Raw genomic sequence first — 15591 nt, 5'->3', positions numbered from 1 at the left:
ATTCCAAGAAATCCAACAATCAAAGAGACCTGAAATTCCATGAATCTGATGAGTAGGAATTCATTCAATACAGATGTGATTTATAGATCTCGCCAAACATTTAACAATAGGATACATCACATTTTCCTCTTTCCGCCATAGAAATAATTCTGATATGGCCTCAAGAATAATCCTTCTCATTTCCATCCCAATATCAACATTGACAAGGATAATTTTGATAGATCCCAATGCTCGTCTTTAACCCCTTTAACAACTCCGATTTTATGTAGCATCGGATGCTCTAAACTATCACATTACCTCACTGTCTTGAAACACATCACAATTCATACAACAATACATTACCGAAAGTCGAAGTCTTTGCTCAATGTAGACTAGTCTAGTTCGACGCTTGTTACCAATATTCTCATCTATCCGAACTCACAACATGTAATAAACTTTTCAGCTTTCACAAGATGGAAACCTTATCATTCGTAGTGACTTAAACTAATATTCAACTCTTTCTAATAAATATAGACTTCTCGTTCAAACTATTTACTCTTTGATCTGTACAAAATGAAATTCTATTATCGACTTGGGAAAAATAATCCCGACATAATTGTCACATGAAATCTTTCAAATAAATAATTTACCATACCGACTAAAACTCGCGCTTTTATCACCTATGCCTTTATTGATGTCAAATCCTTACACGAAATTAGAAAAATCCCAATACTAAAATCACCACATTACCAAGATCAAATTAGAAGTATAGTCATATTTGACATGATTATCACGAGTGAAGAACGTGCTTGAACATGAGTCGTAATTGACAAATTATGGAACAAAGATAACAAGAAAACCGAATAAAGAAATCCAAGATAGAAAACCGGAATAAAGAAATCCGAATAAAGAGATCCGGGATAAAGAAACCCAAGATACGATACTATGCCGAGAATCGAAAACCAAATTCATAGAGAAAATACGAATACCACGATAATTCTTCAAAGAAAGAAAGTCCAAAAGAAAACATCATTTAATCCCACTGAAATCAAATATAACAAGATCAATATATCTTCCCATACATATATATCGGATGAAGCATCAAGTAGAAGAAAGAATCATAATATCATATGAATTCTCTCATCAATTCTTATCGACGAAATGAAATAGAATACCCGATAAAATAGAGCAATATAAATTATAAACCAATGACTACCAATGCTTTCATCCAACACCGAATTAGAAGACATTCCCATATAACAAGAATTTCTTCGAAGATCAATAGCCATAGAAATATTTCGAGAACGGGTGAACACATAGAACATCTCAAAAGAGATCGCTAAATCTGTCCGGTCATAATCACACACTCGGATAATTCACATTTGAAATATCATTTCCCCAACTAGTTCTGCGTCACAAATTTCATATTAAATCATTCACTAAAGAATGTCAGTTACGAATAAATTTCGATTTACACTTTTCTCGACCTTGCACTTGAGTAATTCGATTTACCAAAGAGAATTCCTTCTCTAATCGGGACAAAGGCATAATTCCAATAATCTTTATATCAATCGATACTTTCGCTCGACTTTACTTATCAGCTCATTTTCAATCTCGGATCATACTTATAATTATTCTATCACCGAACTCTTTGGGTTTTCAACAGAAACTTATTCAATACAAATCTCATGAAATTCCATTATAAGTACCACTTTGGTAAGGGGAGGGTTGTAGGACCTCGACTCGACTTTCTTATACATACACATATGACACAACTTCCATCATCATAGTAACATCATCAAAATCATGTCATTCATTCATGTTGGCTTACACCAATTTTCCTATTGTCCCATTTAGACAATATACTTATGCATACATTCTATGTTTTCTAGACAGCTTTACTTATCCATTCATTTAATTAAATTAATTCATGCTCATGACATTATATAAGGCCAAACAAACATAGATATTTGCATCACAATCACAACTTTCATTTCGTGCATCATCATGTACATATCATTACAATCATACAATTCAGTCCAACAATTTAACATAGATAAGTTCATTTCATTATAATCCTTTATCTCATAAAAATTGTATATCATTAACATTCATCAACATTCAACGTCCAATCAAGACAAGGACATTTTCATCCGTATTATGATATTATGACCTTTATTCATACCTCTACTACTTTCTATTTATTCCGTTCATCTTATCAAGTAAGCCACATACACTACATCGTATGAGTATTAAGCAAATATGGATATTTATCACAACATGAACTTTCATCTCACATATTATCACATATGTATCATAAACTTTTATTCATACTTTTCTGAACCAAGACTTATCATAATCATAATTTTACTCAAATACCTTCACATAACATTGAACATGGTCGGCACAGCTCGGTTGGAGAGTACCCTGTCTAAATAAGACGGTACTTATACGCGTCGGAAGACATCACACTATCACAGATCAGTGGCATGTATAGCTAAACTTTTACACATGATAGGTTAGTCCGAGAACCGACTAAACCTGCTATGATACCACTAAATGTAACACCCCGTACCCGAGACCATTTTCGGAGTCGAACACGAGGTGTTAACGGACTTAATTCATTAATTAAACAGCTCATACAATTCATTTTAAAATTTCCAGACAAGCTGGCTAACTGCATCACAGTCGCTTTAAAAATCATATCTCGAGTTACGAAACTCGAAATCCAATTCCGTAAATTTTTCCTGAAACTGGACTCATATATATATCTACTAATTTTTTCTAGAATTTTGGTTGGGCCAATTAGTACAGTTTATTAGTTAAAGTCTCCCTGTTTCAGGGTTCAACTACTCTGACCTCTGTGTATTACGAATCAGATATCTCCTGTACAGAGCTTCAATGACTATGCCGTTTGTCTCTAATAAAACTAGACTCAATAAGGAATCTGTACATATAAAGTGTGACTTCTAATTATCTTTGTAAAATTTATGGTGAATTTCCAAAGTCAGAACAGGGGATCCAGAAATCGCTCTGGCCCTGTTTCACAAAAATTTAAACATCTCATATATGAACCACTATTTTGACTAGGCCCAAAATCAGGATATTACAGGCATGGTTAAAATGATCATATATGAACCTATGTATGGCAAGACTAGTTGGTTCATGGAGACTACCAAATAGGTAAGACCTACCTTAAAAACAGATGCTGCCAGCTGCAGTGACGTGAATGTGAAAAATCACCAAAATTCGTAGGAATGGAATTAAATAGTGAATAAGCTATGTAAATGAACCTTGATGAGTCTATTTTCATATGGAAGAAACGAAATGGTCATAGGAGTTACATGTTAAGAGATATTAAAGCTATTGTGAGACAGGGCCAGAACGGTTTCTGGGTTCCCTGTCGCAACTTTAAAAATTTATTATAAATTATCCAAAAATAATTAGGAGACATACCTTATATGTACAGATTCCATTTTGAGTCTAGTTTCATTAGAAACAAACGGCACCAGCATTAAATCCCTGTACAGAGAGATATTCAAGTTATACCGCGCGAAGGTCAGAGCAGTCGATCCCTGTAACATGGGTGACTTTAACTAATAAACTGTACCAATTGGCCCGACCAAAAATTCTAGAAATAAATCCATGGATGGATATATGAGTCTAAATTCAGGGAAAATTTACGAAACCAGTTTCCGAGTTTTGAAACTCGAGATATGATTTTTAAGGCGACAGTGATGCAGTTTTCCAGCCTGACTGGAAATGTCAAATGGATGGGCAAAACAAGTGAACTTGGCTTGTTAACCCCTCGTGTCCGACACCGGCGATGGTCTCGGGTTCGGGGTGTTACACCACCCATGTGCAACATAATATTATATAAATGCAGCAAATACATACGGCATACAAAATCATACAAATCACAGTCACAACAGTCCAATCACAGTCATACATTCTCAGTCAAAATATAGTCAAATCAATCAAATTGTATTATCAGTGAGTCATATACCTTAGAGGGGTAAAACGGTCTTTTTACCTATTAGGGGTATTTTAGTCATTTCACCCTACAAGGGTGTTTTGGTAAATCTACAAACCAAGGGTATTTCGATAATTTTGCAAACCAATGGTATTTCTATAATTTTTGAAAGTCAAGAGTATTTCTATAATTTTGTAAATCAGGGGTATTTTGATAATTTTCCAAATCAATGGTATTTCGGTAATTTTCCAAATTAGGGGTATTCTGGTAATTTTATAAATCGAGGGTATTTCGATAATTTCACAAATCAAGGTATTTTGGTAATTTTACAAACCAGGGGTATTTTGGTAAATTTGCTAATCGAGGGTATGTTGGTAATTTTGTAAACCAAGGGTATTCAGTAAATTTGTAAACTAAGGGTATTTTAGTAATTCTACCCTACAGGGACATTTCAGTAATTCTACCCTACAGGGGTATTTCAGTAATACTAGCCAACATATATGATATTCACATAGTCTAATCCAATATTTACTACACAATCATACAATTTATCCACTTGGGCCCATGGACCCATTAGGCCAACATGGCCCAACCCGGCCCATCGTGGCCCAAAGCAACCTAAGCCCACGAGGGCACTCATGATGGCCTCAACCATCACGTCAAAGCTCCCACACGTGCGCTCGCACGCTCATGTGGCTGTCACTATCGTATGACCGGCATTTCGGCATTTCAGCAATTGTCGTTCTACAGATAGAGTAGTGCGAAATACACACCTGTTTATGAGAACGCGCCGAAGTCCACGATCACTAACCTTGGCACATCCTGCATTAAGTCTTAATCACTTTTTCCCTCCACAACTCATCTTCTTCGCTCTATTTAAAGCCAGCTTCTCACCAATTCCCATGTTAGCTTCCCGATGTGGGATTACTTTCAACCATTAGGAAAATTCCTTATTTTTTTATGACCACTTCAACCACAGAGTTCCAGTCCAACTCCACCTCCTACACAGCTCAAACAACAAAATAAATACAGTAAAATAAACACTCCATTGCACTTCCCAAGACTTGAACCTTAGACCTTAAAGTTATATAACACGCCACCTTGCCACTACACCACAAGGCTCTTTGTGTCACCATTTTAGCCTCAATTAAGTATAAAGTCTATAGGCTAAAGTCCAAGTTCCTTTAAAAGAAAAACCAAAATAAATTGCAAAGACAAGATTTGAACCCAGGCTCCCTTGCAACCTTAATAACGCTACAACCACTAGACCACATGCTTCTTTATGTCATTATTTACCACAATAATTTAAAAGGCCCTCATCCAAGCATCGAGGGTTTTAATCACTTAAAACCAAAATTTTTGCTAAAGCCCAGGTTTGAACCCAAGATTTCTCCAACACTTCTCAGGGCCATTTACCACCAAAGTAGACATTTAATTGTGTCATTTCCTTGTACAATTAAATGCTTATATACAACCTCCTTACAAACCCATACACAAGGCTCAATACTTCTAGGCCCAAACTCAGGGCACTACAATTCTACCCTCTTAAAGAAATTTCATCCTCGAAATTTCCAACTATCTGAACAAGCGCTTAGCTCAATCTACACCACTACGCTCCTGCTGAGCACTCTAGTTCCTAACTACACTAATACACTTTTAACTTAATCTCAAAACCTCTCACACCCAACCAAACATCTAACCATAGAAGCAAACAGATATTTACCACACATGCATACAATTTCTATATTCAAACATCACATCCAAACAAAACACACCTGACTTAAAAGGAATTGTTCAATCCCGAACCCGATGTTCCTTAGACCCGTATTTGAGACACGCTCCTGACTTCCTCCAGCATTCGCCTGGATGGCGCCTTTTGCAATGCTCACAAGCTAGAAAGTTTGGGTACGTCTTAACGCGTTTCACAGAATGAGGCTCCTGCTTCAGAGGATTGTGATCCCTCTTCCTGCTGCGCTCCAAGCACCTAGCCTGAAGTGTTTCACCATACGCCTTAACTCTTACCTCAAATACTTCTTCCAGTACTTCCCTTACCAACCAGGTCAGTGCCTCCGTACCAAGCTCTGGGTTATTGTTACTTGAAGTTGGCAGACTTACCTTGACTACAGTTTCTTGAACCATCTCATGATCTGGGGAGACAGGCAACTCCTGGTGACCTTGCTTGCCTTCGGAATCCACCACAGTACTGTTGCTAACTAAAAAAAAAATCTAATTTCCAAAACATACACTGAATAAATACAAAATCTAACTTTAAGTATAGTCTAACATCAAACTTACAGATTCGGTGCCAGAGACTCGGTAACCACACTTTTAGAAAAATATTCAGAAAAACATTTCAAATACTTCAAATCTTTTCCAACCTTTTTGAAACAATTCTTTCAGAAATCCAATTTTAAAACCCATTCCACAGTTGAGTTTTGTAACTTAACTCTGATACCACTAAATGTAACACCCCAAACCTGGACTAGATGCTATGGCCGAAATCTGACGTGTCACATTGAAGTGTTTTTCGAACACCATGTTCTCATTGAAAACCCTTCTTACTATTTAAAACCTTTTGCCATTTTAAAACTTGTGAAAACCTCAATTTCCGTTGGTTTATTAAAAGTCATTCTTTTGTAAAACCTTATTACCTTTAAAACTTTATTTGCGGTGGAAGCTTAGTTTAAAGATTTGCGGAAACATGATATTTTGAAAAACAATTATTATTTTGGAAAACAAAATCGTGTTCTACTCCAGCAGTTATAAAACAGTATATCAAATTCCAAATTTAGAACCAGAAATTAAAAGAGGCCTTGTTACAACCCAGATCAAATATAAGTACTTGTAAATAGATAACTTAAAAGAAAGTCGGAAACAATAGCAATTGTGCGGCCACCTCTGAGTCTCGCAACACCAATCCATCTAATGCTGCGGATTACCTGTACAATTAATAAATGGGGTGAGTTTATGAAAACTCAATGTGTAATCCCCTCCTAAACTAAAACAGTTAGTAAACAGACAGAATTTAGAATCAGTCTGGGCGGAAGCCCATTACAGAATCAGTATCATATGCAGATATGCAGACATATTACCAGCCCAATCCAACCAACACACTACCCGTACCAACCAGCAAACCATGTGAGGATAAAATCGACCCACCCAGCCAACACACCAAGCTTAGCACCGATTGCGGCACTAAGTCAATAGGACGACTCAACATCATAAACAAGACAGCACATAGCCGTAAACATCGTAACAACGCTGCCAGATAACAGGATGGCTGGAAGCCATAAGCAAAATGGCACAATGGCACAAAGCCATCGATAACTCCATTATGTTAGGCACATAGCCCTTAACTAGAGTAACATAACTGGCACATAGCCCTAGGTAAATGTGATCGACACAAAGTCGTCAATAATCATATATTGGCACATAGCCTTAGGCAAATACGTTTGGCACAGAGCCATATGTAGGTTGGCGCAAAGCAATAATCAGAATAATTGACTTTAAACCATCAGTAGTTGTATCATGTTAGGCACATAGCCATTAGCGATGGTAATATAGTCAGCACACAGCCTCAGGTAAATATGATCGACACAGAGTCGTCAATCATATATTGGGCTTAAAAGCCACCGGTAGATCCACGGTCGTCAAGCAACCATGCGATCCTTAATCGGTGGATCCACGGTCGTCAAGCAACCATGCGATCCTCAATCGGTGGATCCACGGTCGTCAAGCAACCATGCGATCCTCAATTTCTTCCTTCGTTTCATAATCCCCACCCATGTGCAACATAATATTATATGAATGCAGCAAATATACACACGGCATACAAAATCATACAAATCACAATCACAACAATCTAATCACAGTCATACATTCTCAATCAAAACATAGTCAAATCAATCAATTTGTATTATCAGTGAGTCATATACCTTAGAGAGGCATAACGGTCTTTTTTCCTATTAGGGGTATTTTAGTCATTTCACCCTACAAGGGTGTTTCGGTAAATCTACAAACCAAGGGTATTTCGATAATTTTGCAAACCAATGGTATTTTTGTAATTTTTGAAAGTCAAGGGTATTTCTGTAATTTTGTAAATTAGGGGTATTTTTGTAATTTTCTAAATCAAGGGTATTTCGGTAATTTTTCAAATCGAGGGTATTTCTGTAATTTCACAAATTAGGTTATTTTAGTAATTTTACAAACCAGGGGTATTTTGGTAATTTTGCTAATCGAGGGTATTTTGGTAATTTTGAAAACCAAAGGTATTCAATAATTTTGTAAACTAATGGTATTTCAGTAATTCTACGCTACAGGGGTATTTTAGTAATACCAGCCAACAGCTATGAGATTCACATAGTCCAATCTAATATTTACTACACAATCATACAATTTATCCACTTAGGCCCATGGACCCACATCGCCCAACCCGGCCCAAAGCAACCTAAGCCCACGATGGCACTCATGATGGCCTTAACCATCACATGCGCTCGCACGCTCTTGTGGTTGCCATCGCCGTCTGACCGACATTTTGGCATTCCGACATTTGCCGTTCTACAGCTAGAGTAGTGTGAAATACTCACCTATTTTTTAGAACGCGCTGAAGTCCACAACTCCACCTCCTACACAGCTCAAACAATAAAATAAATACTCCATTGTGCATCCCAAGACTTGAACCTTAGACCTCACAATTACACAACACGCCACCTTGCGACTACACCACATGGCTCTTTGCGTCACCATTTTAGCCTCAATTAATTATAAGGTCTATAGGCCAAAGTCCAGGTTCCTTTAAAAGAAAAACCAAAATAAATTGCAAGAGACAAGACTTGAACCCAGGCTCCCTTGCATCTTAATGACACCACAACCACTAGACCACATGCTTCCTTGTGTCATTATTTACCATAATAATTTAAAAAGCCCTCATCCAAGCACCCAGGGTTTTATTCACTTAAAACCAAAATTTTTGCTAAAGCCCAAGTCTGAACCCAAGATTTCTCCAACACTTCTCAGGGCCATTTACCACCAAAGCAGACATTTAATTGTGTCATTTCCTTGTACAATTAAATGCTTATATACAACCTCCTTACAGACCCATACACAAGGCCCAATCTTCTAGGCCCAAATTCGGGGCGCTACATGGTATGTTGTATGTTAAGTTGCCAATCTCTTTTTGGGGATATGCGGTATAGATGACTTCTTATATTCTAAATGATATGCCAACCAAAGCAGCATCAAAATCTCCATACAAATTGTGGCATGGCAGGAAGCCAAGTTTAAACCATTTAAGGATTAAAGGATGCCCCGCCCACGTATTGGATAAACATGCGAGGAAGTTGGCCTTAAGGAAAATTTGTGCATGTTTGTAGGATATCTAATTGGAACAAAGGGTGATTTGTTTTATAACCTAAAAGAGCAAACTGTTATAGTGTCAACTCATGCTACTTTCCTTGAAAAAAGTTATATGAATGACTTTAAACCTCAGAGTAAATAGGTACTCGAGGAACTTTCTAGAAATATACAAAACCCTACAAAAAGCTATTTCAAAACCAACTCCTAATAGTATAGCTGCAAATGATCAACAACATAGGGTGCTTCATTGCAATGGGAGGGTCTCTTGTAGGCATGAGTTCTTCCAATCTATTGGAACTGTTTTTAACACTAAGTCTGTCGAGAAGGTAGATTATGACCCACTCATGTATGACGAAGTGATGCAGAATGTTGCTTCCAAGCACTGGAAAATAGCTATGAAAGTTGAGCCTGGATTCTATAGACTCCAACTCAGTGCGGAAACTTTTAGACTTATCAAAAGGGATAAAACCTATTGGATGTAAGTAGATCTATAAAAAGAAAAGAAATGCAAATAGAATAGTAAAAGCTTATAAGGCCAGACTTGTAACACCCCCTCACCCATATTCAATGTCGGAATAGGGTTACGGAGCATTACCATCACACATTTAAACATACATTTCACATACAATTAGTCAGTTAAAATAAAATTCATTCACAACCAATCATATTGTCCCTAATATGAGCCTATGAGGCCAAAAACATACATTCAGGTTGGTTAAGAACTAAAACGATAACTTTAGAAACTTTTAGAACACTTAGAAAATTTTCTCAAAAATAGGGGACACACGCCCATGTGGCCTGGCCATGTCTCTCACATGGCCAAAGACACACCCATGTTGCAAGCCGTATGGACATTCAAAATGGGAGCACATGGTCGTGTCCCAGCCCATGCCCAACCCCTTATAACTCTCTGACTTGGGTCACACGGCCAACTCATACGCCCGTGTGGCTAGTCCAAGTGCCCTAAAAATGGCCATACACGCCCGTGTACCAGGCCGTATACTAGGCCATGCTAAACATATAGGGTATACTGACTTAGGCCACACGGCCAACTCACACGCCCGTGTGTGAGGCAGTGTGGAGCATACTGACTTGATTTTAATCTCAACACCAGGGGACACACAGCCATGTACATGACCGTGTATCACACACAGCTGAGACACACGCCCGTGTCTCTACCCGTGTGGACAAAAATAGGGTATTTAACAAGCTATCTTGCCACCCAAACTTATGCACACCTACACTAAACTCAATAGCACCAAAACATAGCATATATGAGCATTTAAATCAACTCCAATAAAGCATAAACCATACCATTTCATTTCCAACCAATACATGATATAAATACTACAATATGCCATCCAAATTCATACCAAACTTTACTTTTTCAAATCATCAATATGACCATTATCAACTATGCATTACTTGGTTTATAATCTCTAGCATATCAATCATTCAGAACTTAACTATTAGATATCTATAACAGTAATTATCCATAAGCATCACATATCCAACATTCAAAACATCACACAAGCCATATACACATATATATACATGATTCAAACATACCAAAATAAGCCAACTACTATGGCAATATACAAAAATCAAACTTAGAACATTTACAAGCCAATTCAAATGGCTACATTCATCAACCACTTATATATCAAAATGACCAAAGTCCCTATACATGCCATATACTCAAAATACTTAAATTCAAAAGTACCAAAGTGATAGTAGGATAGTGTGACGAAGTCTCTGACGATCCTCAAATCCGAGCTAGCTTTGACATCACTATAAAACACGGTAAAATAAATAAAGTAAGCTTTATAACTTAGTAAGGTCGTATGAAATAACTCAATTTAATCAAAAGTACATAATTCAACAAATTGAGTATATCAACATGTAACTTATAGTAACTAACAAACCTTTCACATCTTTAATCATAAGATTATATGCAAACTTCACAATTTCTTCGATTTAAAGCTTATACAATTCACGTACATTCCTGTACCATCACATATTAATCTCATATTCAATCACGTCTTTCATTTACCCGTTGAACCATTTGGAATACTATCGGGTACATGGGAAACTCACACCAAAGTGCCACATGCATAGCCAATGCTATCTCAATCTCATATCACATACATGCTCACTCTCGAACTATCAACGGGACTGCTCACACAAGATGTGGGTCAAGACGTAGCTACACGGTGCTACTCACACAAGCTGTCAAGTAACTGCATAACATGTCGGTATACTCAGCCACAAGACCAGCACCTGGATCACATAATCACAATAACCCCTAATGACATGTCACTCGTATCCTAATCTATTCCTAAGGTTGAACCGGGATTTCCAATGTCGAATCTTCTTCAAATCATTTTCGAATATGTCTGTAGTCTCATATTCACAGTTTATGCAATAGCAAAGCATTTAAAATATATTCGCAATGAAACTTATTACATGCGAACTTACCTCGGATGCAAAAGTGACGACACAAGTCAACTATTTCGAAACCTTGTTCTTTCCCCGATTTAAGTCCGTATTTCACCTTTCTTGATCTATATGTAATCAAATTTAGCTTATTTAATTACCTCAATATTCAATTTAATCCAAAACACTTATTACAGCACATTTACACTTTGGTCCCAAGTATTTCACAACTTTTACAATTTAGTCCTTATTTCATAAAAACACAAATTCATGCAATTTAACCACAACCCATGCTAGCTGAATTTCAATTAGGTCCCTAGCAACCCTTATTTTTCATTTATTTCACATTTTAACTACAAAGTTTCCACATTTCACAATTTAATCCCTAATTTGCATTTTCACTAAAAATTACTTATAATTGTAACACCCCTTACCCGTATTCAACGTCGAAATAGGGTACGAGGCATTACAGGACTTACATCACAAGCGAACATACAAATCAAGTCATAAATTTGAATCCAAATTAAAACCATTTATATTCAATCATAAAGTCCCTAATACGAGCCTTCGAGCACTTAAGAATTTTTTATAAAACTTAGAAAAAAATTTTACCATGTAAAGGGGTCACACGTCCGTGTGGTCTGGGACACGCCAATGTGGGCAGGCCATGTGGTCATACACGCCCGTTTCCCTAACCCGTGTAACTCTTTGCCTTGCAATGCATGAACAAATTGAAATCACACGGCTAAGTCACACGCCCGTGCTTGAGGCCGTGTCCCTCACATGGCTGAGACACACGCCTGTGTCTCTACCTGTGTGCTCAATTCTGAGCATTCTACTTCTCAAAATTAAGGTGTAGGGGACACATGGCCGAATCACACGCCCATGGGGCAAGCCGTGTGTCAAACACGGTCTATGTAACACCTCTTACCTATACTCAAGACCGGGACAAGGTACGAGGCGTTACTAGACACATACTTGGACACTTTCAGAAAATACAGGTTATAAATTCATTCTAATTTAAAACCAATTAATCAAGATTTTAGTGTCCCTATTATGGGCCTACGAGGCCCAAAACATATACTAAAAACGATCAGGGACTAAACTGAGAACTATAAAAAAATTTTAGTAAAATTACTAGGGTTATGCCATACATGCCCGTGTAGAGGCAAAACAGATGCCCGTGTGCTTAAGGACACGCCCGTGTGTCCCACCCGTGTCAAATTATTCGGATTTATTTTTCATTTCGAACCTACAGGGGTTTTCACACGGCCAAGCACACGCCCGTGTCCCTCACACAGCCTAGACACGCTCGTGTCATCGCCCATGTCTAAAAAGCTGAACATTCTGTTTGTGACGTTATCATTCATTTTGGGGCACACAGCCAAGGCACACGCCCGTGTGCTAAGCCGTGTCCTCCAAACGGTTGAGACACACGGTCGTGTCTCTGCCTGTATGTTTACGACCATACAAACTGATCTAAAAGTTTAAGTGCAGGGGGCACATGGCCAAGCAACATGCTCATGGGGCTGACTGTGTGTCGCACATAGCCTAGACACATGCCCGTGTGTCTACTCGTGTGGACCTTTTTAGGGCTATTTTCCAAGCCTTTGGTCACCCTCTAACATCCATACACACTTATAGATTTTAATGGTATTTAACATGGCCTAATTATGCTCTCAAACAACCTTCGTGTAACTCATTGCATGTTAACTTCGTCTCATCAGTTTAGTACATGCTAAATTATCCTTTTCGTATAAGGGATTAACATAGCACATTTTGCATTTTACATTAGGTCATATTATGACCATATACCATTATATGTTATGTCCACTCTCAAATTATTAGGTCCCATTTCAAGCATCCATCCATGATAACCTCATCATCATACCTCATGTAACATTTAAACATAAACATGCATCATTAGTAGGTTTACAACCTACATCAATATGAGCCATATCTCATGGCCATATACAAAAGAATAAGTATACCATTTAAGCCCTTACATTGGCTAGCCAAATGACACATTTAACAAAACAACCAAAAATCCTATACATGCCATTAAACAAAATAAAAGTATCTATATACCAAAGCGGGATAAATCAATAGTGTGTTGATTCTCCAACCGTCTTCCAATCTTCATGAGTCCACGAGCTCTGTAAGACAGGGAAAAGAGAAGGGGGTAAGAATTTATATGCTTAGTAAGTCCAGATAACTGGAAAGTAAACTTACCAATTAATTAGCATGCAATCATATTTAGGCAATAATTCCAACAAGCATGAAATAGTTTCCCTATCACATGCACTCAATCATCAAGTTAGTCTCATAACAATACATCATGTCATTAGTCTTAGATGAGCTCATCAATTCATTATTTCCATTTCTATTTCTCATGTTAATCCCGTTGAATTTCTCAAAAATCTCGATGGATAGTCGACTTACCGTCAAGTCATGCAACTGATCATCTCAAGTACGCACTCCCGCGAACCTTACATCTTACTGTGGGATTACCAGTCAATGCTAAATCACCGTAGTGATAACTCATAGAGCAATCTCGAGATTACTAGTCCATGATAAATCCCTTTTAATTACAATTGCTCTCATAAGCTTGGATTTGAATTGCCAGTCCAGGCTAAATTCAGTCCTCAATCGGATTACCCGTACGGGCTAAATCCTTAATGCACCCATATTCTTCAAGAGGCTCGATCACTCAAAGAACACCCGTCCGGGCTAGATCCTTTCTATTTGAGATCATCGGATTAATCGTCCAGGCTAAATCCTTTTCTGCAACACATGCAGGATCTCATGTCAGGTAAGCCATAATTTATCCATCGGATTTCCCTTTCATTTCAGCCGGGACATTTGTCAACACAATATTTATCATGCATTGTTTCATAACCATTATCAATGCTATAATGCATACATGAATATACATTTTTAATGTAATTTAAATAGTTTACATTCGAGTTATGCGAACTTACCTAGTGATCATTTCGGTTTCGTATTTTGGTTATTCTGAAACCTTTTGTTTTCCACGGTTGACCTCCGAAATTGGTTCCTCGGGGTCTATATTAATAAAATTAGATTACTAATACATCACATTATTCGTTTTAGCCCTAAAACTCACCCCGGGCAAAATGACCATTTTGCCCTTGGCCTTTCACAATATTTACAATTTAGTCCTAAGGCTCGTATAATGAAATGCATGTAATCCCTTAGCTACCAAGCCAAGCTGAATGTTATTCACACTCATAGCATCCCATGTCTTCCCTTCATTCTATATTTTCCTACCCATTTCCACAACTTTTACAATTTAGTCCTTTAAGCCATTTCCATAAAAAACCACTTAGTAAAAGTTATTTACCATTCTTTAAACCCTCATATCCCTCCATAAATCGTCAAAAAAAAAAAAAACATCTCATGCATGGGTAAATTTTTTAACATGAACCCTAGCTTGAAATATGGGTAGAAATAAAGAGAGCATGTTATGAGAATCTCAAAAATACGAAGAACGTTAAAACGGGGCTAAAAAGCACTTACTATTAAGCTTGAAAATGTTGAAAACCCTAGCTATAGAGACCCTTTAATTTTTGGCAGCCATGGAGAAGAAATGGCTGAATTTTGCTTCCTTTTTCCTTTTTTATTAATTTTATTACCAAATGACCAAAATGCCCTTCCTTACTAAACATTCAAATTTTTCCATGCATGCCCATTTTTGTCCAAAAACTTAGAAATTGGGCAAATTTCTCTTTAAGGACCTCTAATTTATAATCTATAGCAATTTCATACTAATTGCTTCTAAAATCCAAGTTTTGCAATTTATTCAATTTGGTCCTTAATTTCCCAAT

The sequence above is a fragment of the Gossypium arboreum genome, unplaced genomic scaffold, assembly GCF_025698485.1.
Source record: "Gossypium arboreum isolate Shixiya-1 unplaced genomic scaffold, ASM2569848v2 Contig00185, whole genome shotgun sequence".
NCBI classification, from domain to species: domain Eukaryota; kingdom Viridiplantae; phylum Streptophyta; class Magnoliopsida; order Malvales; family Malvaceae; genus Gossypium; species Gossypium arboreum.
The sequence above is the reverse complement of the archived record's forward strand: the minus strand, read 5'-3'. Positions refer to the sequence as shown.